Below are 23,043 nucleotides of genomic sequence, written 5' to 3'. Positions count from 1 at the left end.
AGATGCAAACGGCGCTGAAAGCCGGCAAGGCCGGCTGAAGCAGTAGGTGACTTTCGAAAATGTGCAGACAGGCGGCGAACTTTTACCAGCAGATCAGACAGCTCTGGGTATGACTTTATAAACCGCTGAACCACGAGGTTGAGCACATGGGCCACGCATGGAACATGTGTCAGCTGGCCTCGCCTCAAAGCCGCCACCAGGTTCCGGCCATTGTCACAAACGACCTTTCCTGGCTTTAGGTTCAGAGGTGTGAGCCAGTGATCTGCCTGCTGTTTCAGAGCTGTCCACAGCTCTTCTGCATTGTGGGGTTTGTCACCTATGCAGATTAGCTTCAGCACAGCCTGTTGCCGCTTCGCCGAGGCAGTGCTGCAGTGCTTCCAGCTTGTGACTGGTGTGGAGGGCACAGTGGATGAGGATGCGCAGGAGGAGGAGGAGGCTGAAGAGCATGACATTCCGGAGCTGTAGAGTGTGGGTGAAACACTGACTGAGGTAGGGCCTGCAAACCTTGGTGTGGGAAGGACGTGTTGCGTCCCTCGCTCAGACTGGGTCCCAGCTTCCACAATATTAACCCAGTGTGCCGTCAACGAGATGTAGCGGCCTTGCCCACAAGCACTTGTCCACGTGTCTGTGGTTAGGTGGACCTTGGGTGAAACAGCGTTGTTCAGGGCACGTGTGATGTTTTGTGACACGTGGTTATGCAACGCGGGGACGGCACACCGGGAGAAATAGTGGCGGCTGGGGACCGAGTAACGTGGGACAGCTGCCGCCATCAGGTCACGGAATGCTTCTGTCTCCACCAGCCTAAAAGGCAACATTTCCAGCGCAAGCAGTCGCGAAATGTTAGCATTTAGAACTGTGGCATGTGGGGTGTTGGCAGTGTATTTGCGCCTGCGTTCAAAGGTTTGCTGAATGGATAACTGAACGCTGCGCTGGGACAAGGACGTGCTTGATGATGGTGTTCTTTCTGCGTAGGCAACTGCAGGTGCAGGAGTGGAGGAGGCTTGTTCGCAGGCAGCATGGACAGAGGATTGGCTCGCATGCACAACCAGCGAAGACGTAGCAGTGACATCAGCAAGCACTGCTCCTCGACTCTGTTGTACTTCCCACAAAGTCGGGTGCTTGGCTGACATGTGCCTGATCATGCTGGTGGTGGTCAGGCTGCTAGTTTTGGTACCCCTGCTGATGCTGGCACGGCAGGTGTTGCAAATGGCCTTTTTTGAATCATCTGGATCCAACTTAAAAAACTGCCAGACTCGTGAAGACCTAACATTTGTACAGGCACCTTGTGTCGTCGTGTTGTTCCGGGGAACGGTTGCCTGACTTCTGCCTGGGGCCACCACCCTGCTTCTTACTGCCTGTTGTGATGCTACGCCTCCCTCCCCCTGTGCACTGCTGTCCTCGCTCTGCATATCCTCCTGCCAGGTTGGGTCAGTTACTGGATCATCCACCACGTCGTCTTCCTCTTCCGCACCCTGCTCCTCCTCCTGACTTGCTGACAATTGTGTCTCATCATCGTCCACCACTTGTTGAGACACGTTGCCAACTTCGTGAGAACGTGGCTGCTCAAATATTTGGCCATCTGTACAGACGATCTCCTCATGACCCACTTCAATATGAGCTGGCGAGAGGCCAGAATGTGTGAATGGAAACGTGAACAGCTCTTCCGAGTGTCCAAGTGTGGGATCATTAATGTCCGAGGAGGACGTGTACTCAGCCTGGTGGTAGGAAGGAGGATCAGGTTCAGAAATGTGCGGTGCAGTATCACGGCTACTGACACTTGACCGTGTGGAAGACAGAGTGTTTGTGGTGGTGCCAATCTGACTGGAAGCATTATCCGCTATCCAACTAACAACCTGTTGACACTGGTCTTGGTTCAAGAGCGGTGTACTGCTGCGGTCCCCAAGAATTTGGGACAGGACGTGCGAGCGACTAGATGTGGCCCTTTGTTGTGGCGAAATTAGAGCTTGCCCACGACCTCGGCCTCTGCCTGCACCACCATCACGTCCACTTCCTTGTTCCTTGCCAATGCCCTTGCGCATTTTGCAATGCTGTGCACTGCTGACGTGTATATTCACTACTTGTGCGTTATATCAAAGTTTCTGGAAATTGCACACAAGTGCACCTGTACGCTGCCACCGACAGGCACACACGTGCGGTTTTTAAATGCAAGCACGGACGCAATAATAACCTAACACAGGTTTTAGGAGCAAAAATTAAGAACTCTGACACTATCAGCCACTGCTGACTGACGTGTATTATACACTACACTTGTGCGTTATATAATAGTTTGGTAAACGCACACCAGTGCACCTGTACGCTGCCACCAACAGGCACACACGTGCGGTTTTAAAAACCAAGCACGGACGCAATAATAACCTAACACAGGTTTTAGGAGCAAAAATTAAGAACTCTGACACTATCAGCCACTGCTGACTGACGTGTATTATACACTACACTTGTGCGTTATATAATAGTTTGGTAAACGCACACCAGTGCACCTGTACGCTGCCACCAACAGGCACACACGTGCGGTTTTAAAAACCAAGCACGGACGCAATAATAACCTAACACAGGTTTTAGGAGCAAAAATTAAGAACTCTGACACTATCAGCCACTGCTGACTGACGTGTATTATACACTACACTTGTGCGTTATATAATAGTTTGGTAAACGCACACCAGTGCACCTGTACGCTGCCACCAACAGGCACACACGTGCGGTTTTAAAAACCAAGCACGGACGCAATAATAACCTAACAGGTTTTTTTGGGGAGCGACAATTACAGTACAGACAAGTCAGACACTATCTGGACTGTTTTACACTGTGTACACCAGCCCCAGATATGAAGGCTGGTATACGGTCACCACTACCCTGCCTGCCTGCCTGCCTGTATACTGCTACAATAGTCCTGACAAGGACTCTTTTGGTCACTAGCCTGTATTCAGACCTGGCTATACCCTGCCTGTATATAGCAACAATAGTCCTGAGAAGGACTCTGCTACTGTACGCCGACCTGGCTATACCCTGCCTGCCTGTATACAACTAGAATAGTCCTGAGAAGGACTTTTGGTCACACTGTTTGCAGCCCTGCAACTGAAAAAGCTATAAAGGGCCGCAAAGCTTTCCCTGAATCAGCGACACTCTCCCTGCACTCACTGTCAGAATAGCTGTGAGCAGAGCACAGCGCGCCGGCCTATATAAAGGCTCGGTGACGCTGTGCAGGCCGGCCAATCACTGCAATTCCACAACTAACAGGGCTGTGGCATTGCAGTGGTCTGCCAGCCAATCCCTGCATGAGGGCTGGCTCTCAAAAGAGCGCCAACATGCAGAAATGAAGACCACGAGTAAAGCACGAGTATCGCGAGATTACTCGTTCCCCGCCGAGCAGCCCGAGTACAGTGATACTCGTGCGAGTACCGAGTAGTGACAAGCATGCTCGCTCATCACTAGTCCTTTATAATATAAATCATCTCCCCAGGTGCCGATTTCTTGCTGAGCTTGTTCTTATGCAGAAGAAGCCAATCTGAAAAAGCAATGCTGCAGGGTAAAGCATGAGGGTAAAGTAGCAGCTCTAGGCTCCAAAAAATCAAGAAGTATATTTTTTACTATTTTAGATTCCAACAGATGAAGGGTTGAGCCCCCAATTATAGTTTAGTTGTTATGACAAAGCTGAAGATATGTGGTAGCCTCATTTAGAAAACCTGCATGATTTATTACAGGTAGGGTCCCCTATCCTCTATACAGTATCCTCAACTAAAGCAAAGAGTGACTACAAAGAGGGTCTCTTGCTCTGGAGGCCCAATAGCCAATCATTTTAATGAAAAATGTGCAATGCTTTAATTCGCCTATAGGGGCGCTGCAGCAAGTTTGCAGTTCCCATAAAAAGGTTGTCATTGTGATGATTTAGCTACTTCCTGTTACTTTCTGTCACTTCCTGTTCTAAAACATAGAAAAAGACAAAGGTTATAACCTCCAAGATGACCAAAATGTTTCTAAAAACTTTACAGAATGAATAACTTAGTGTTTTATTATTTTTCCCACTTCTTCTTTTCTAAGTGGAAATTCCCTTTAAGTGATGTCACTACAGCCGCATTGTAACATCAGTATTTTCCGGTACTTTATTAGGAGCGTCTTAGTTACTAGACCGGGATCTTTTGGCTAATAGAGTGAAGAATGGCTTCTAAGAGCTTCTTTTACTAAGGATCCATTCATTTAAAGAGATCCTTTCATTTCCCATAAATATTTTCTTCCCTGGTGTAAATGCCGCTGTTCTCCTGAATTCGACTTTGTTTTTCTCATGTTTCTGCGCCTCTCTGTTCCTGAGATATGGCCCTAAATTCCCTGTAAGTAATTCTAGTTGTTTTATACAAGTGGGCGTGACCCATTCAAAATACTTCCCAGTTGTCTAAGAAGACTATATTTATATGCCAGGAAGAGGAGACCGTATCTCAGGATCAGAGAGGTGTAGGAAAAAAAGAAAAACAGCGCTGGATTCAGGAGAACAGCGGCATTTACACCAGGGAAGAAATTTACATATCTATGGTAAATGACAGAGCCCCTTTAAATGAGAAGAGTCCTCTCCTGCCAGATTTTTCTTCAGATTTCCGCTGATCTATGCAGCGGGACACTATGGGTTCAGCTTATTATTGGGGAATCTCTCTAAAAGGTATAATCCAAAATGGAAAGCCCCTTTAAATTCTCAGTGAAGCAGAGATACGTGCTGTTCTACCTGGCGGGAGTGTCCTCTGGTATTCTTGTTATGTCTATATGTCATAGACGGTAGTTGTGTCCTCGGGGCATTTTGCTTCATCGAGTGTATAATATTAGATACCAGTCAGGTGTATTTCTGTAATTGTGACAGTGTACCCGACCAAATGTGTCCATCCTAATAAGTTTTCGTAAAGATCATCATATCGGAGCTCATGTATCAGTAACATCAGTGCATATTTCCAATATTGATATATTAAGAGAAATATAAAGCATCCTTACAAAGCCATTCTTTTAAAAAGATAGTGCTGAATTAAAAATTCATTCGATGATTTTTTCCAAAAACAGCGCTATACCTGTCCAATAGATTGTAAGTAGTATTGCGCCTCAGCCTGATATAAGACATACTGGTGTGAGTCCTATGTCAGGAGCTGGTCTCTGACAGCAGCATTTAATGGATGCAATTGTGTGGCATACAGTTAGGTCCAGAAATATTTGGACAGTGACACAATTTTGGCGAGTTGGGCTCTGCATGCCACCACATTGGATTTGAAATGAAACCTCTACAACAGAATTCAAGTGCAGATTGTGACGTTTAATTTGAAGGTTTGAACAAAAATATCTGATAGAAATTGTAGGAATTGTCACATTTCTTTACAAACACTCCACATTTTAGGAGGTCAAAAGTAATTGGACAAATAAACCAAACCCAAACAAAATATTTTTATTTTCAATATTTTGTTGCGAATCCTTTGGAGGCAATCACTGCCTTAAGTCTGGAACCCATGGACATCACCAAACGCTGGGTTTCCTCCTTCTTAATGCTTTGCCAGGCCTTTACAGCCGCAGCCTTCAAGTCTTGCTTGTTTGTGGGTCTTTCCGTCTTAAGTCTGGATTTGAGCAAGTGAAATGCATGCTCAATTGGGTTAAGATCTGGTGATTGACTTGGCCATTGCAGAATGTTCCACTTTTTTGCACTCATGAACTCCTGGGTAGCTTTGGCTGTATGCTTGGGGTCATTGTCCATCTGTACTATGAAGCGCCGTCCAATCAACTTTGCGGCATTTGGCTGAATCTGGGCTGAAAGTATATCCCGGTACACTTCAGAATTCATCCGGCTACTCTTGTCTGCTGTTATGTCATCAATAAACACAAGTGACCCAGTGCCATTGAAAGCCATGCATGCCCATGCCATCACGTTGCCTCCACCATGTTTTACAGAGGATGTGGTGTGCCTTGGATCATGTGCCTTTCCCTTTCTTCTCCAAACTTTTTTCTTCCCATCATTCTGGTACAGGTTGATCTTGGTCTCATCTGTCCATAGAATACTTTTCCAGAACTGAGCTGGCTTCATGAGGTGTTTTTCAGCAAATTTAACTCTGGCCTGTCTATTTTTGGAATTGATGAATGGTTTGCATCTAGATGTGAACCCTTTGTATTTACTTTCATGGAGTCTTCTCTTTACTGTTGACTTAGAGACAGATACACCTACTTCACTGAGAGTGTTCTGGACTTCAGTTGATGTTGTGAACGGGTTCTTCTTCACCAAAGAAAGTATGCGGCGATCAGCCACCACTGTTGTCATCCGTGGACGCCCAGGCCTTTTTGAGTTCCCAAGCTCACCAGTCAATTCCTTTTTTCTCAGAATGTACCCGACTGTTGATTTTGCTACTCCAAGCATGTCTGCTATCTCTCTGATGGATTTTTTCTTTTTTTTCAGCCTCAGGATGTTCTGCTTCACCTCAATTGAGAGTTCCTTAGACCGCATGTTGTCTGGTAACAGCAACAGCTTCCAAATGCAAAACCACACACCTGTAATCAACCCCAGACCTTTTAACTACTTCATTGATTACAGGTTAACGAGGGAGACGCCTTCAGAGTTAATTGCAGCCCTTAGAGTCCCTTGTCCAATTACTTTTGGTCCCTTGAAAAAGAAGAGGCTATGCATTACAGAGCTATGATTCCTAAACCCTTTCTCCGATTTGGATGTGAAAACTCTCATATTGCAGCTGGGAGTGTGCACTTTCAGCCCATATTATATATAGAATTGTATTTCTGAACATGTTTTTGTAAACAGCTAAAATAACAAAACTTGTGTCACTGTCCAAATATTTCTGGCCCTGACTGTATATGTTCTGACACCCACAGACCCTCTCCTGCTGCAGGAAGGCCCCTTATGATCACCAGCTTTGATATCAGCAGTTTCACTATATACTGCAGTACTATCATATTGCAGCATATAGAGCAAGCAAACAATCACTCTCTTAGGGAAACAAAAAAAATAAAAAAAAATAAATAAAACCCACCTTCTCCAAAGTTCAGTGGTGGCAGCTTTACACTGCTCCATCCATGGCTCAGCATTGTGCTTGGTGATGTACGGCTCAGCATTGTGCTTGGTGATGTACAGCTCAGCATTGTGCTTGGTGATGTACGGCTTGGCATTGTGCTTGGTGATGTACGGCTCAGCATTGTGCTTGGTGATGTACGGCTTGGCATTGTGCTTGGTGATGTATGGCTCAGCATTGTGCTTGGTGATGTATGGCTCGGCATTGTGCTTGGTGATGTACGGTTCGGCATTGTGCTTGGTGATGTACGGTTCGGCATTGTGCTTGGTGATGTACGGCTCGGCATTGTGCTTGGTGATGTACGGCTCGGCATTGTGCTTGGTGATGTACGGCTCGGCATTGTGCTTGGTGATGTACAGCTCGGCATTGTGCTTGGTGATGTATGGCTCAGCATTGTGCTTGGTGATGTATGGCTCAGCATTGTGCTTGGTGATGTATGGCTCAGCATTGGGCTTGGTGATGTACGGCTCGGTATTGTGCTTGGTGATGTATGGCTCAGCATTGTGTTTGGTGATGTACGGCTCGGTATTGTGCTTGGTGATATACGGCTCGGCATTGTGCTTGGTGATGTATGGCTCGGTATTGTGCTTGGTGATGTACGGCTCGGCATTGTGCTTGGTGATGTATGGCTCGGCATTGTGCTTGGTGATGTATGGCTCAGCATTGTGCTTGGTGATGTACGGCTCGGCATTGTGCTTGGTGATGTACAGCTCGGCATTGTGCTTGGTGATGTACGGCTCGGCATTGTGCTTGGTGATATACGGCTCGGCATTGTGCTTGGTGATGTATGGCTCGGCATTGTGCTTGGTGATTTATGGCTCTGCATTGTGCTTGGTGATGTACGGCTCGGCATTGTGCTTGGTGATGTATGGCTCGGCATTGTGCTTGGTGATATACGGCTCGGCATTGTCCTTGGTGATGTACGGCTCAGCATTGTGATTGGTGATGTACGGCTGGGCATTGTGCTTGGTGATGTACAGCTCAGCATTGTGCTTGGTGATGTACGACTCGGCATTGTCCTTGGTGATGTACGGCTCAGCATTGTGCTTGGTGATGTACGGCTCAGCATTGTGCTTGGTGATGTACGGCTCAGCATTGTGCTTGATGATGTACGGCTCAGCATTGTGCTTGGTGATATATGGCTCGGCATTGTGCTTGGTGATGTATGGCTCGGCATTGTGCTTGGTGATGTATGTCTCGGCATTGTGCTTGGTGATGTACGGCTCGGCATTGTGCTTGGTGATGTATGGCTCGGCATTGTGCTTGGTGATGTATGGCTCGGCATTGTGCTTGGTGATGTGCGGCTCGGCATTGTGCTTGGTGATGTATGTCTCGGCATTGTGCTTGGTGATGTACGGCTCGGCATTGTGCTTGGTGATGTACGGCTGGGCATTGTGCTTGGTGATGTACAGCTCAGCATTGTGCTTGGTGATGTACGGCCCGGCATTGTGCTTGGTGATGTACGGCTCAGCATTGTGCTTGGTGATGTACGGCTCAGCATTGTGCTTGGTGATGTATGGCTCGGCATTGTGCTTGGTGATGTATGGCTCGGCATTGTGCTTGGTGATGTATGGCTCGGCATTGTGCTTGGTGATGTATGTCTCGGCATTGTGCTTGGTGATGTACGGCTCGGCATTGTGCTTGGTGATGTATGGCTCGGCATTGTGCTTGGTGATGTATGGCTCGGCATTGTGCTTGGTGATGTGCGGCTCGGCATTGTGCTTGGTGATGTATGTCTCGGCATTGTGCTTGGTGATGTACGGCTCGGCATTGTGCTTGGTGATGTATGGCTTGGCATTGTGCTTGGTGATGTGCGGCTCGGCATTGTGCTTGGTGATGTATGTCTCGGCATTGTGCTTGGTGATGTACGGCTCGGCATTGTGCTTGGTGATGTATGGCTCGGCATTGTGCTTGGTGATGTATGTCTCGGCATTGTGCTTGGTGATGTACGGCTCGGCATTGTGCTTGGTGATGTATGGCTCGGCATTGTGCTTGGTGATGTATGGCTCGGCATTGTGCTTGGTGATGTATGTCTCGGCATTGTGCTTGGTGATGTATGGCTCGGCATTGTGCTTGGTGATGTACGGCTCGGCATTGTGCTTGGTGATGTATGGCTCAGCATTGTGCTTGGTGATGTATGGCTCAGCATTGTGCTTGGTGATGTACGGCTCGGCATTGTGCTTGGTAATATATGGCTCGGCATTGTCCTTGGTGATGTACGGCTGCTGCAGCTACTCGGCCATGAAGCTCCCGGTAGGCGCAGTGTTTGTGCTGATGTTACCAGAGGAGGTCCGGATTCTGCAGTTAATGGGTCAGCAGAATGTTGGTGACTTTTCTTCCCTTTGCTCCTCATCACTCGGCCCCCCGCTCTGTTACAATACAGGGTCTCCACTTCGTGGCTGAGTTGCTGCGGCTCCTTCCACTTCTCGATAATATCACTCACAGGGGATGCAATCAGGGGGCCATTGTCTGACCTTATTCACTGTTGACCTGGGGCAATCATGTTATTATAAAATAGCGGCTTGCTGGAAGACTCACATTTGGGGTGAAGACCTGCGGCACTCGCTCAGTAGAAGCCGCCCATGATGCTTTCTTAGCCAAGACTGTGCACACAAAAGTGCACCTTTTTTCTGTGGTTTTTAAAAAGTCCAGCAAAAAAGCTAAGATTTTCCCACAATTGAGCAATTAGCAGTTCTCAGTAAAATACACATCTTCTAATGTACCTCTTAAGATTTCTTCCTCTTTCTTGACTGGAAGGCTACATTCCAAAAAAACAGTAACCGTCATTTCATCCTCCTCCCCCCTCCATAAATCATTACTACTCATCAACCTTGTAACATACAGTCATGGCCGAAAGTGTTGACACCCTTGAAATTGTTCTAGAAAATGAAGTGTTTATCCAAGAAAATGATAGCACTTATCCATGTTTTGTCATACACGTTTATTTCCTTTGTGCGTATGTTTTGGAACGACACAAAAGGAAACAGAAAGGAGACAAAATTGTTGTCAGCTTTCCAAAATTTCTGAGCAAACAATTTTGTTTCAAGCACGTGATGCTCTTTTAAACTCATCTGTGGCAAGTAACAGGTGTGGGCAATATGGAAATCACACCTGAATCCAGACAAAAAGGGGAGAAGTTGTCAGTCTTTGCATTGTGTGTCTGTGTGAGCCACACTAAACATGGAGAACAGAAAGAGAAGAGAACTGTGAAAAACATAAACAATGTCATGGTTACAAGTCCATCTCCAAAGCTCTTGATGTTCCTTTGTCCATGGTGCGCATTATAATCAAGAAGTTTACAACCCATGGCACTATAGCTAATCCCCCTGGACATGGAGAAACAAAATTGATGAAAGGTTGCAACGCAGGATAGTCTGGATAGTGGATAAGCCACCACAATCAAGGTCCAAGAAACTCAAACTATCCTGCAGGCTTAGGGGTCATCGGTGTCAGCGTGAACTTTCTGTCCACATTTGAATAAACTGAAACGCTATGCATGAGACCCAGGAGGACCCCACTGCTGACACAAAGACATAAAAAAGATAGACTGCAGTTTGCCAAATTGTACGTGAGTTACCAAAATCCTTTCGGAAAAGCGTCTTGTGAACAGATGAAACCAAGATAGAGCTTTTTGATAAAGCACATCATTCTCTTCTTTACTGAAAACGGAATGAGGCATACAATGAAAAGAGCACAGTACCTACAGTCACATATGATGGAGGCTCAAAGATGGTTTGTGGTTGTTTTGCTGCCTCTGGGTGTCGTTACTGTGCGCAAGACATCATGAAATCTGAAGATTACCAAAGGTTTTGGGTGGCAATGTAGTGCCCATTGTCAGATGCTGGGTTTGTGTCGTAGGTCAGGCAGGGGTCTTCCAGCAGGACAATGACCCCAAAAACTTCAAGAAGCCCCAGAAGTGGATGTAAACAAAGCACTGGAGAGTTCTGAAGTGGCAGCAATGAGACCAGATCTGAATCCCATTGATACCTGTGTAGAGATCTAAACATTGCTGTTGGGAGAAGGTGCCTTCAAATCTGAAAGCTGAGAACAGGGTCCTCAGTGTCCCCTCAGAGTGGGAGGGTGTAATACTATTGTATGAACTGAGGATTTCGATTGCGTTAGGGCAATGACAACCAGAGACAGGTTCTTGGTGCAAAGAAGTTTTATAATATGCAACCAACAATATGTACACAGAATAGAACATAAACACGGTATATACCTGCCAGGTTCGGAGCAAAGGGGAATTCCCGGGACCGCGCACCGGACTCCCCCAGGGAGGCCACCAGGAGCGAATCCCTATACAGGGGCTGTCTGGCGATCACCCCAAAGGCCTAAATGCGCTGCAGCCGGGACACGAAAGGGCAACAGGTTATCGTCCAAAAATGTCCGTACTGGATGTGGAACACGGGTCCTAGGGTGGATATGTACCGGAAGGGACCGGGCACAAACGCCAACTGGAGACGGCAGACAGAGTCCGGGATCAGCGAGGGCACAGCTCGATGAGACCAGGTGGAGTCCAGGGCCGGTGTCAGGTGATTCACCGAGATCCAAAATAGCAACCAGGAAACGAGAGCAGCGGGGCAGGAGTAGACAGAAAGCAGTATACTCAAGCAACTAGACTAAGCTTAGGGGCGGGCTTTTAAACAGATGAACAGGAAGTAGGGCAACAGAACAGACAGAGGGAGCATGTGCAACCATGCCACTAATAGATCAGGTGGCCCGGTGACCACTACCAAGTCATTTACACAGCTGACATTAGCCCCACTGCTGGACACTTGGCGGTCATAAACTTATCACCCATTCTGGTCTTTGATTGTATACAGTGATGAACAAAAGTATTGGTGTGCCACCCCCGTGCCAGCATCCGGGCTGCTCGGATCCGGGTCCGCGGTGGCTCGAGGGGTGTCCGGACCCGGGGGTCGTGCGGCCACTCAAATGAAGGGGGTATTTACAGGGGATTGTGTTAGAGTTCGTGACGCCACCCATGGTATATGGTAATTTGGAGTACCACCGCTGCAGTTGGGAGTACCCGGGGGTGATGGAATGGGACAGCCAGGTGTTCACGGGTAGGGGGGATGCCTCGGGACTCGGTGATGGTGAGGGAGAAGTGCTGTTGGGTGCGAATGGGGTCACTTGCGCACTCACTCAGTCCATTTAGCTGACACCGACAACTGGGTAAACCAAAGTTCTGGACACTACTGCCGCTGAGGGGACCTAGTTCGGGTCCCGGCCCCAGTGGTGCTGCCTGGTGATCCGTGACCTGCCTCCTGGCACTAAGTACACTTTTCTGTTGGTCCCGGTAGTATAGAACTAGTCGGGTCCTGCTCCCCACTATGGCTAAGTGTGGGAGCTTGCTCTCAGGGTTCACACTTGGGATTTTTGGACTGTTTGAGTGGAAAGTCCTATCCCCCTCGTTGCGCTAGTACCCCGATTTTGGAGCGAGTGGAGAGCGGATCTTGAAGGCTCCATTCTTGTCGCTACTCCCTGACCTAGGGTCCATGTACCCCGTCGTGCCCTGGTCCCAGCCCGGTGATGGTGCAAGGCTGTCCTCCTCGACAGTTCCGTGCCCCTTGCCACGATCCCCTGCGACCAGGGGTCCAGCTCCTCTAGGCCCAGACCACCGTCTGCCGCCTAGATAGCTTCTAGGAGCCCAGCTCCTGACCTCCTCTCTCCTTCACCTCTCAAGCTCAGCTTCCTACTCCTGACACTCCTGACCTCCCCTAACTAACCCCCCAATTGGGTAACCCTATTCCACTCAGTCCGTCCATTGGTGTGTCTGGTGGGTGTGGTGCAGAGTGTACCTAGGGTTTTGATTAGCTGATGTAGGCAACACCATGTAGTTGGGGACCCAGAACCAAGGAGGAGGTGGATACTGCACGGGAGGGCAGATTGCACAATACCCTGTGACGACCTGAGAGGCCACGGGCATCACATTGGCACCCTTGAAAATTAGTGCAATTATTTCCTCTCCGTGTATTGGAACAACACAAAAAAAGAGAAAAAAAGGCAAAATGAATAAAGTTTCACACAAAACGTATAAATGGGCAGAACAAAATTGTTAGCACCTCTTCAAAATTGTGGGAAAAGAACTGTGTTTCAAGCAGATGGCGCACGTTAACACTCACCTGTGGAAAGCCTCAATCACGCAGTGGAAAAATTACTGTGTTTTCGCCCTACAAAGGAAACCGGTTCATGGGCAGTGTGGGAGTGGGCACTTTTTCTCTGATAGCTATATTTGTGACATTGTTATTTTATTTATGCAGAGAGGTAGTATAGGGATGAGCGAGCACTAAACTGCTCGAGTGCTCATTATTCGAATCAAGCCGGTCGGACGCTCGGATGGGCTCATCTCGAGTAACAAGTATAATGGAAGACAATGGGAAACTCCAGCATTTTTCCAGCAGACCCTACCAGCCCTGGTGGGCTGAGGGGATCAAAAATCACTGAGATGGATGGAAACAGCCCTCAAATGAAAGTAAACAGCATGGAGAAGACACCTGGACATATCTCTGACTTCTAGGTCGCTGCTGGGAAGTAAATAATTTTTAAAAATGATGTGGGATCCCCCTATTTTTGATAACCAGCCAAGGTAAAGATGACAGCTGGGGGCTGATATTATCAGGCTGGGGAGGCCCAGCTTAAAATAGCAGCTTACAGCTGCCCCCAGGGGTGGCGCATCTATTAGCTACCCCAATTTTAGCGCTTTGCTGCGGCTGTTCCCAAATGCCCTGGTGAGGGGGCAATCGGGGTAATATTTTTGGTGGGGTTGATGTCAGCTGTGCAATGTCAGCTGGCATGAAGTCCAGGGTTTAATACTGGAGAGGTGTTTAATGTGACACGTCACGTCTGAGGCGGCTGCAGGCTGCAATTTTTAGGCTGGGAAGGGCCAATTAACCATCTACCTTCCCAGCCTGATAATATCAGCCCCCAGCTGTCTGCTTTACCTTGGCTGGTTATCAAAATGATTAAGTTAATTAAGGCTAAAAATACTATTTAGTGCCAAATGAAAGGCACTAAGGGGGGCAAGTGTACAAACCCTGCTCTAATCTAAGATCTCCCTGCTTTCAGAGGACAGTGTGCAGAGCATTGCACCCCCGGGTCTCATATAAGACCCGATGACACGATGTGGCTGGCCAATCACAGTAATGCTGTAGATCCCCTGAGGCTCTGGTTGCCACAGGGTACTGCACCTCAATTAAGGTGCGGTATTCATCTCAGGTAAGGGGGGGTTAATCACCGGTGTTCCACATTCACACACTACATATAGCTTAGGAGCCTTCACACGGGGTGGGATGGCTCAGGGTAGGTAGGGGGTGGCCATCACGATCATGGGACTTCCCCGGTCACTGAAGCCAGCCACCTGAGGGACGGGTTCCACTTGGGGTACAAATAGGCGCAACACACTCACATCAAGAGCAGACCCGTCAGGACCATAGTTCTGGCAAGACATCTCTGGAAAACGTGGACTTTTCTAGGCCCGGGGTTTGGAGCGGGAGCTCAGCCGGGGTACCTAACTGGAGGACACCCTAGAAATAGGACTCTCTCTCCTTCCCACCAAAAACACCAGTGGTGACCCCTTACCGGATCTGGGATCGACCTGAACCCATCATGGCAGTGACCAGTGTGACCGGGCTGGCAGCTGAAGTTGTGAGTAAACTACACCCTGAACCCACAGAGACCTTACCGGGGCCACCACCCAGCGCTTAGGCACCAACGGCCGTTAAATCCCTCTTCATCCACCCAGGGCCCACTCCGCCTGTAGGGAGCGACACCATTCCGGCTGCCTTAACACCTGTCCGGGCGCGGAATTTTGTAGCTGCGACTACTACTGGCCGCAGTCCACAGGTGGCGTCACCACAAACTTTCCCCAACACCCCGCTTCCCCCACCATTTACTGTACGCCTCGGGGCGACAGAACCGGGCAAGACCACCCTGTGACAACGCCTGACCCGACCCGAAACAGCCCGGTGACGAGTACGTTAACCGCCTGTAATACCAGTAGCCAAGATGGTTACGGCATTACCATTTGTGGTAGGCAATCCCCGCATGTTGATTGGCTATCTAACAGTTGGGAATTATGCGACGCGGGGACTGAAGCACCCGAAATACTCGATCGTGTGAGAACCCTTTTGAGTATTTCGGGTGCTTCAGTCCCCGCGCCACATGATTCTTTAGTGTTATGACTGAGGTAGAATTAAAAAATTGCTGTTTGATGTAAAAGGATGATCCATAGCGTATTGGTAAAATGACACCTATATCAATGGCGACTTTACGTATGGTGGGTAGGTGGTCGACGCTCACAAAAGATGTTCCGCAGCAGCAGACGTCCATCTTTCCTAATATCAGACATGATATAAATACCCCTCTTTTTTTGGTGACGGCCGTGGTGTATAAATAAGTTGGTGCCTGTGGATTGTGTGTCCCCTGCCAGGCTGGGGGCATTGTGCCCAGGAGCAGAGCCCTTCTCCTGCGAGCAGCAGGCGTGTGGCACCTCCTCCATGGGCTGGACCAGCAGCAGTGTTGTTGTATATTACACTCCAGTATTACAGTACAGCAGTCACTCAGGCTCCAGCACACAGAGGATTGCCAGTGCCAGGAGGATTGTCAGCAGCACCAGGGCGCAGGTCAGGAGCATGCATAGCATTGTCCCCCCAGCTGCAGACTGCTGCAGGGGGGTGGTCTTCTTATTGGGGGGTCTGGGGGCTCCTGTGCACAGGGAATGCAGAGACCCTCTTTGTTCTGCGCTGCCTTGGAGGTTCTTTTGTTGTCGCTGCCTGTGCATCCACCTTTCATCGTTAACCCTTTAGTGGTCCAGCACTTCCCAAAAAATGCAATTGATGGGGTAAACCTACACTTTGGGGAAACACGACGCCCCCGCGTGGCGGTGCTCTGGAAGCACAGTATGGAAGTGCGGGGTTGGCACTGGCGTCATATAGCGGTCCATGAGCGTGGTCGAAATTTGGGTACTTGAGATTGATTTCCTTCGTCATTCGAGGGTATTTATAAGGGTTTTTCATAGGTCCGTAAATGATCGGGCTATTTGGATGCGGCTGCGGTACAGAGGGTATACATATGTATACGGTATACAGTATACATGTCCCATCAGGTGCCCATATAGACATTCAGCATGGAAATAAACATCACCCCTTCCCCCGGTGCCCCATCAGGTGCCCATATAGACATTCAGCATGGAAATAAACATCACCCCTTCCCCCGGTGCCCCATCAGATGCCCATATAGACATTCAGCATGGAAATAAACATCACCCCTTCCCCCGGTGCCCCATCAGATGCCCATATAGACATTCAGCATGGAAATAAACATCACCCCTTCCCCCGGTGCCCCATCAGATGCCCATATAGACATTCAGCATGGAAATAAACATCACCCCTTCCCCCGGTGCCCCATCAGATGCCCATATAGACATTCAGCATGGAAATAAACATCACCCCTTCCCCCGGTGCCCCATCAGGTGCCCATATAGACATTCAGCATGGAAATAAACATCACCCCTTCCCCCGGTGCCCCATCAGGTGCCCATATAGACATTCAGCATGGAAATAAACATCACCTCTTCCCCCGGTGCCCCATCAGGTGCCCATATAGACATTCAGCATGGAAATAAACATCACCCCTTCCCCCGGTGCCCCATCAGATGCCCATATAGACATTCAGCATGGAAATAAACATCACTCCTTCCCCCGGTGCCCCATCAGGTGCCATATAGACATTCAGCATGGAAATAAACATCACTCCTTCCCCCGGTGCCCCATCAGATGCCCATATAGACATTCAGCATGGAAATAAACATCACTCCTTCCCCCGGTGCCCCATCAGATGCCCATATAGACATTCAGCATGGAAATAAACATCACCCCTTCCCCCGGTGCCCCATCAGGTGCCCATATAGACATTCAGCATGGAAATAAACATCACTCCTTCCCCCGGTGCCCCATCAGATGCCCATATAGACATTCAGCATGGAAATAAACATCAGTCCTTCCCCCGGTGCCCCATCAGATGCCCATATAGACATTCAGCATGGAAATAAACATCACCCCTTCCCCCGGTGCCCCATCAGGTGCCCATATAGACATTCAGCATGGAAATAAACATCACTCCTTCCCCCGGTGCCCCATCAGGTGCCCATATAGACATTCAGCATGGAAATAAACATCACCTCTTCCCCCGGTGCCCCATCAGGTGCCCATATAGACATTCAGCATGGAAATAAACATCACCTCTTCCCCCGGTGCCCCATCAGATGCCCATATAGACATTCAGCATGGAAATAAACATCACTCCTTCCCCCGGTGCCCCATCAGGTGCCCATATAGACATTCAGCATGGAAATAAACATCACCTCTTCCCCCGGTGCCCCATCAGATGCCCATATAGACATTCAGCATGGAAATAAACATCACTCCTTCCCCCGGTGCCCCATCAGGTGCCCATATAGACATTCAGCATGAAAATAAACATCACCTCTTCCCCCGGTGCCCCATCAGGTGCCCATATAGACATTCAGCATGGAAATAAACATCACCCCTTCCCCCGGTGCCCAATCAGCTGCCCATATAGACATTTAGCATGGAAATAAACCACCCCTTCCCCCGGTGCCCCATCAGGTGCCCATATAGACATTCAGCATGGAAATAAACATCACCCCTTCCCCCGGTGCCCCATCAGGTGCCCATATAGACATTCAGCATGGAAATAAACATCACCCCTTCCCCCGGTGCCCCATCAGCTGCCCATATATACATTTAGCATGGAAATAAACATCACCCCTTACCTCGGTGCCCAATCAGGTGCCCATATAGACATTCAGCATGGAAATAAACATCACCCCTTCCCCCGGTGCCCCATCAGGTGCCCATATAGACATTCAGCACGGAAATAACCATCTCCCCTTCCCCCGGGATATACTCCGCAGGGGGTACAGTGGGGAGCAGCATTATATGGACGGCTCAGTGATTTTAATGGAACCCTTGTAATACCTTATTTCCCCTGTGGGGGCGCTGCAGGGAGATTGCATACTTTTTATCTGACTTCCCCTCCTCTTATTAGCTGAAGGTTGGGGACCATTCTTCCGTAATGGGACACGGTCACTCTGGAAGACCCCCTAACATGAGGGAGCGTGCGGGATGTCACCCTCTGATTTAGGGTGGGTGGGGGGATCATTTAGCCTCTCGCCTCTGTACCATTGACGAATAATCTTCACCCTTGTGACATTGAGGATAACCCCCCTCCCATCATTTATCCACAGTGACGGAAAGAAAGAAATGACTGGCATCATTGTTTAAGAGACGTTATTAGCCCAGATATCCCTGGCATTCGGCCCTAACAATGGCTGCCTCAGCCTCAGAAGGTCCCAGAATTCTGCCCCCAAATGTTCTCTAGACTGCCCGTCACATTCCCCCTAGTGCCGTCCACAAATACCCCACACACTGCAGCCACAGATGTCGCCCAAAGTGCCATAGAAGTGTTCTCAGTCATTATACAGGAGGGGGAGGAGGTGAGCTGTGACATCGGTTATTGTGAATGGTGGAGCCTGTGTTATCTGGTGTATATAGAAGTGTTATCGGTCATTGTACAGGAGGAGGTGAGCTGTGACATCAGCTATTGTTAATGGTGAATCCTGTGTTATCTACTGTATCTAGAGGTGTTATCAGTCATTGCACAGGAGAAGGTGAGCTGTGACATTTCTTATTTTGAATAGTGAATCCTGTTTTATCTACTGTACATAAAGGTGTTCTCAGTCATTGTACAGGAGGAGGTGGTGAGCTGTGACATCGTTGTTGTAAATGATGGATCCTGTGTTGTCTACTGTATATGAAGGTTGTGTCAGACATTATACAGCAGAGGGAGCAGGTGAGCTGTGACATCATCTCTTATGAATGGTGGATCCTGCGTTATCGCCTGTATATAGAGGTGTGATAAGTCACTGTACAGGAGAAGGAGGTGAGCTTTGACATCACCTATTGTGAATGGCAGATCTTGTGTTATCGCCTGTATAGGTGTGATAAGTCATTGTACAGGAGGAGAGGGTGAGCTGAGACATCACCTATTGTGAATGGTAGATCCTGTGTTATCTACTGTATATAGAAGTGTTATTAGTCATTATAAAGGAGAGGGAGGAGGTGAGCTATGACATCACATATTCTGAATGGTGGAGCCTGTGTTATCTCCTGTATATAGAGTTGTTATCAGTTATTGTACAGAAGGAGGAGGTGAGCTGTAACATCTATTGTGAATGGTGGAACCTGTGTTATCTCTTATATTTAGAGGTGTTATCAGTCATTGTACAGGAGGAGAAGGTGAGGTGTGACATTTCCTACTGTGAATAGTGGATCCTGTTTTATCTACTGTACATAAAGGTGTTCTCAGTCATTGTACAGGTGGAGTAGGTGAGCTGTGACATCACATTGTGAATGGTGGATCCTGTGTTATCTACTGTATATAGAGATGTTTTCAGTCATTGTACAGGAGGAGGAGGTGAGCTGTGATAGCACCTATTGTGAATGATGAGGTCCTGTGTTATCTACTGCATACAGAGATGTTATCAGTCATTGTACAGGAGGAGGAGGTGAGCTGTGACATCTCCTATTGTGAAAGGTAGATCCTGTATTATCTACTGTATATAGAGGAGTTATCAGTCATTGTACAGGAGGAGGAGGTGAGCTGTGACATCACTTATTGGGAATGGTGGATCCTGTTTTATCTACTGTATATAGAGAAGTTATCAGTCATTGTACAGGAGGAGGAGGTGAGCTGTGACATCTATTGTGAAGGGTGGATCCTGCATTATCTACTGTATATAGAGGAGTTATCAGTCATTGTACAGGAGGAGGAGGTGAGCTGGGACATCACGTATTGTGAATTGTGTTTCCTGTGTTATCTCCTGCGTATTGAGGTATTGTGACAGATTAGTAGCTCAGTAGTTAGCACATCATCTGCAAGGAGTTTGTATGGTCTTTTCATGTTTACGTGAGTTTTGTCCGGGTTTTCTAGGAATAGATTGTGAACTCTAATGGGGACAGTGATGATGATATCGTCTGTGGAAAATAAATAATTATCAGTTACTGTACAGAAAGGGGAAAGGTGAGCTGTGCCATCATCTATGATACATCCTGTGTTATCTATTGTACATAGAAGTGCTATCTTATTATAATCCTGTCTGTGATGATAATGAGACTGCTGGAAAGTCATTTGCACAGAACAGGAAATGTGAGTCTAGTATTAGGCCTAGTTTCCAGTGAGAAAATTGCAAAACTTTAGATCTTTTTTTTATATGTAGATAGTGATATGAAAAAAATAATCAGAAATAAAAAAAAACCCGTACATTGCACATTAAAACCTGATATAAACAATTTTTGGATTCTCTACCAATGAGGCAGTTGCCGCCTTAGGCCCTGAGACGTCATTGCCCCATAGTCAATGTAATTACACCAGTTTTCTGACCTACTTGCAATGGGGAAAAAATAGCAAGTGCGTGCGATGACCGCCACACCAAAACTTATCCAACTTTTTGTTTGTGTCGGGTAAATATTTGTCACCACTTTTTATCTTAGCCCAAGTAATGGCGGTAGCCTGGCGAGGAGGCCTGGCATTGTGCGGTAGTGTGGACGCGTTCCTAACAGACATACCGTGCTCAGCCGGTGTGCCAACTTTACAGTACACCAGTGTTATAAGTGGCATAAACCATATATACATAATACAACCACTCACTGCCAAAATTATAGCGCCACACATGGGTCATATAACAATGCTAAAATAAAAAAGGTTCATATAATGTCTCCAAAACAGCTCCATATAGTTCTAAAATAATCCGACCATAAAATGCTAAATACCGCAATGCAATGCTCAAAAAATAAGAAACAGATAATGTCATGAGCACAAGATATAGTGCTCAAATAATACTGCCATAAGATGCCACATAGCGCTAAGCACTGCTGAAAAATATCGCACAATCTCTACAAATAATACCGACATAAATTGCTAAATACCGCAATGCAATGCTCAAAAAATAAGACAGATAATGTCATCAACACGAGATATAGTGCTCAAATAATACGCCATAAGGTGCCAAATAGTGCTAAGCGCTGCTGAAAAATATCGCACAATGTCTACAAATAATACCGCCATAAATTGCTAAATACCGCAATGCAATGCTCAAAAAATAAGTCAGATAATGTCATCAACACAAGATATAGTGCTCAAATAATACGCCATAAGGTGCCAAATAGTGCTAAGCACTGCTGAAAAATATCGCATAATGTCTACAAATAATACCGCCATAAATTGCTAAATACCGCAATGCAATGCTCAAAAAAGAAGACACAGATAATGTCATCAGCACAAGATATAGTGCTCAGATAATACTGCCATAAGATGCCAAATAGTGCTAAGCACTGCTGAAAAATATCGCATAATGTCTACAAATAATACCGCCATAAATTGCTAAATACCGCAATGCAATGCTCAAAAAAGAAGACACAGATAATGCCATCAGCACAAGATATAATGCTCAAATAATACTGCCATAAGATGCCACATAGCGCTAAGCACCGCTGAAAAATATCACACAATGTCTACAAATAATACCGCCATAAATTGCTAAATACCGCAATGCAATGCTCAAAAAATAAGACAGATAATGTCATCAACACAAGATATAGTGCTCAAATAATACGCCATAAGATGCCAAATAGTGCTAAGCACTGCTGAAAAATATCGCATAATGTCTACAAATAATACCGCCATAAATTGCTAAATACCGCAATGCAATGCTCAAAAAAGAAGACACAGATAATGTCATCAGCACAAGATATAGTGCTCAGATAATACTGCCATAAGATGCCAAATAGTGCTAAGCGCTGCTGAAAAATATCACACAAAGTCTACAAATAATACCGCCATAAATAGCTAAATACCACTATACAGCACCCCCAAAAAAAGTAAAATTTCAACAAAGCTAGTACCATAAAGCGCTAAATACCGCTAAACAGTGCTCAAATATTGGTCCAGATAATAACAAGCATAAGGAGGGGGGAGTTTATCATTCCTGTACGCCACTTTCTGCCATCAAGACGTCACAAAATTTGACCCAAGGGGCATTTGTGCAAATAGTTTTAATGCAACTGTTTGCCCTTTTGTGTAATTTTTCTTCCGCTTGGGCGGTGCACAGTGGCAATATTACACTTTTCAAGTCATTAATTGGCTGATATACAAGGCTGTAATCTAGTGGGGTGTATAATGCTGCCTCCTCCTTTCAAAGCCTCAGTCCAATGGCAGGTGCAATGCATACTGGGTAATGAGGGAAAGTTCCTGTACATATAGTGCTGGCAGAATGCTGAACAATTTTTTTTTTTATTTTTTTTTTTTTTAAATGGTCAATTCAAAGTCCAGATCCTGGACAGATCAGACTGATAGGTACCCAAAAATCTGTTTTATCTTATTCTAGGGTACACCGTCTAGACTGGTTGAAATTTTATCCACTACTTGGCTGAAATCTGGTCTAGCTAAAGCCGTCAGAAGACCCTATGGATAGACTAGTCTGGTGCAGCCAGTTGTTTTTCTGGGGTCACTCCAGGTCTCCGGATGAGTGTATATATATGGAGCCGCAACATTAATGGATAAAATGTAACACTTATAGAAAAATAAAGACGAAGTACTGTATATAAATCAAAGAGACCCCTGGTCTACGCGTTTCGAACCTGCGTTTGGCTCTTAATCATGATCCTTTTCTGCACAATTGTCCGAATAGGCCAAAGGGTTGATATTGTGGACAAAAAGGATCAGGCATATCGGATTTTAACATGCCCTATCCTTTTATTCTCAGAAGGGATAAGTATCTGCCAGCGCTCACTCCATTGTCCCCAATAAAAGAGAGTAATAAGAAGTGGGCAGCTTTACATCTGAAGGAACTTAGGTCCTGGAGAAAGTTGGATCTGATCTAGATCAATCAGGACTCATTCTAGAAGCTATA

General features: G+C 47.0%; 1 protein-coding gene across 1 annotated transcript in view; it reads left to right on the top strand.

Moving 5' to 3' along the window:
• Positions 1–15,586: 15,586 nt before the first annotated feature.
• The window catches only part of GDPD4 (glycerophosphodiester phosphodiesterase domain containing 4), a 93,632-nt gene continuing 86,175 nt past the window's right edge, over positions 15,587–23,043 (top strand). Inside the window, exon 1 of the mRNA XM_075337502.1 lies at positions 15,587–15,676. The gene's annotated coding sequence lies outside the window, so the exon portion shown is untranslated. The remainder of the gene's footprint in view (positions 15,677–23,043) is intronic.

Source organism: Anomaloglossus baeobatrachus, chromosome 2, assembly GCF_048569485.1.
Source record: "Anomaloglossus baeobatrachus isolate aAnoBae1 chromosome 2, aAnoBae1.hap1, whole genome shotgun sequence".
NCBI lineage: Eukaryota > Metazoa > Chordata > Amphibia > Anura > Aromobatidae > Anomaloglossus > Anomaloglossus baeobatrachus.
This window is presented reverse-complemented; position numbering and strand designations above follow the sequence as displayed.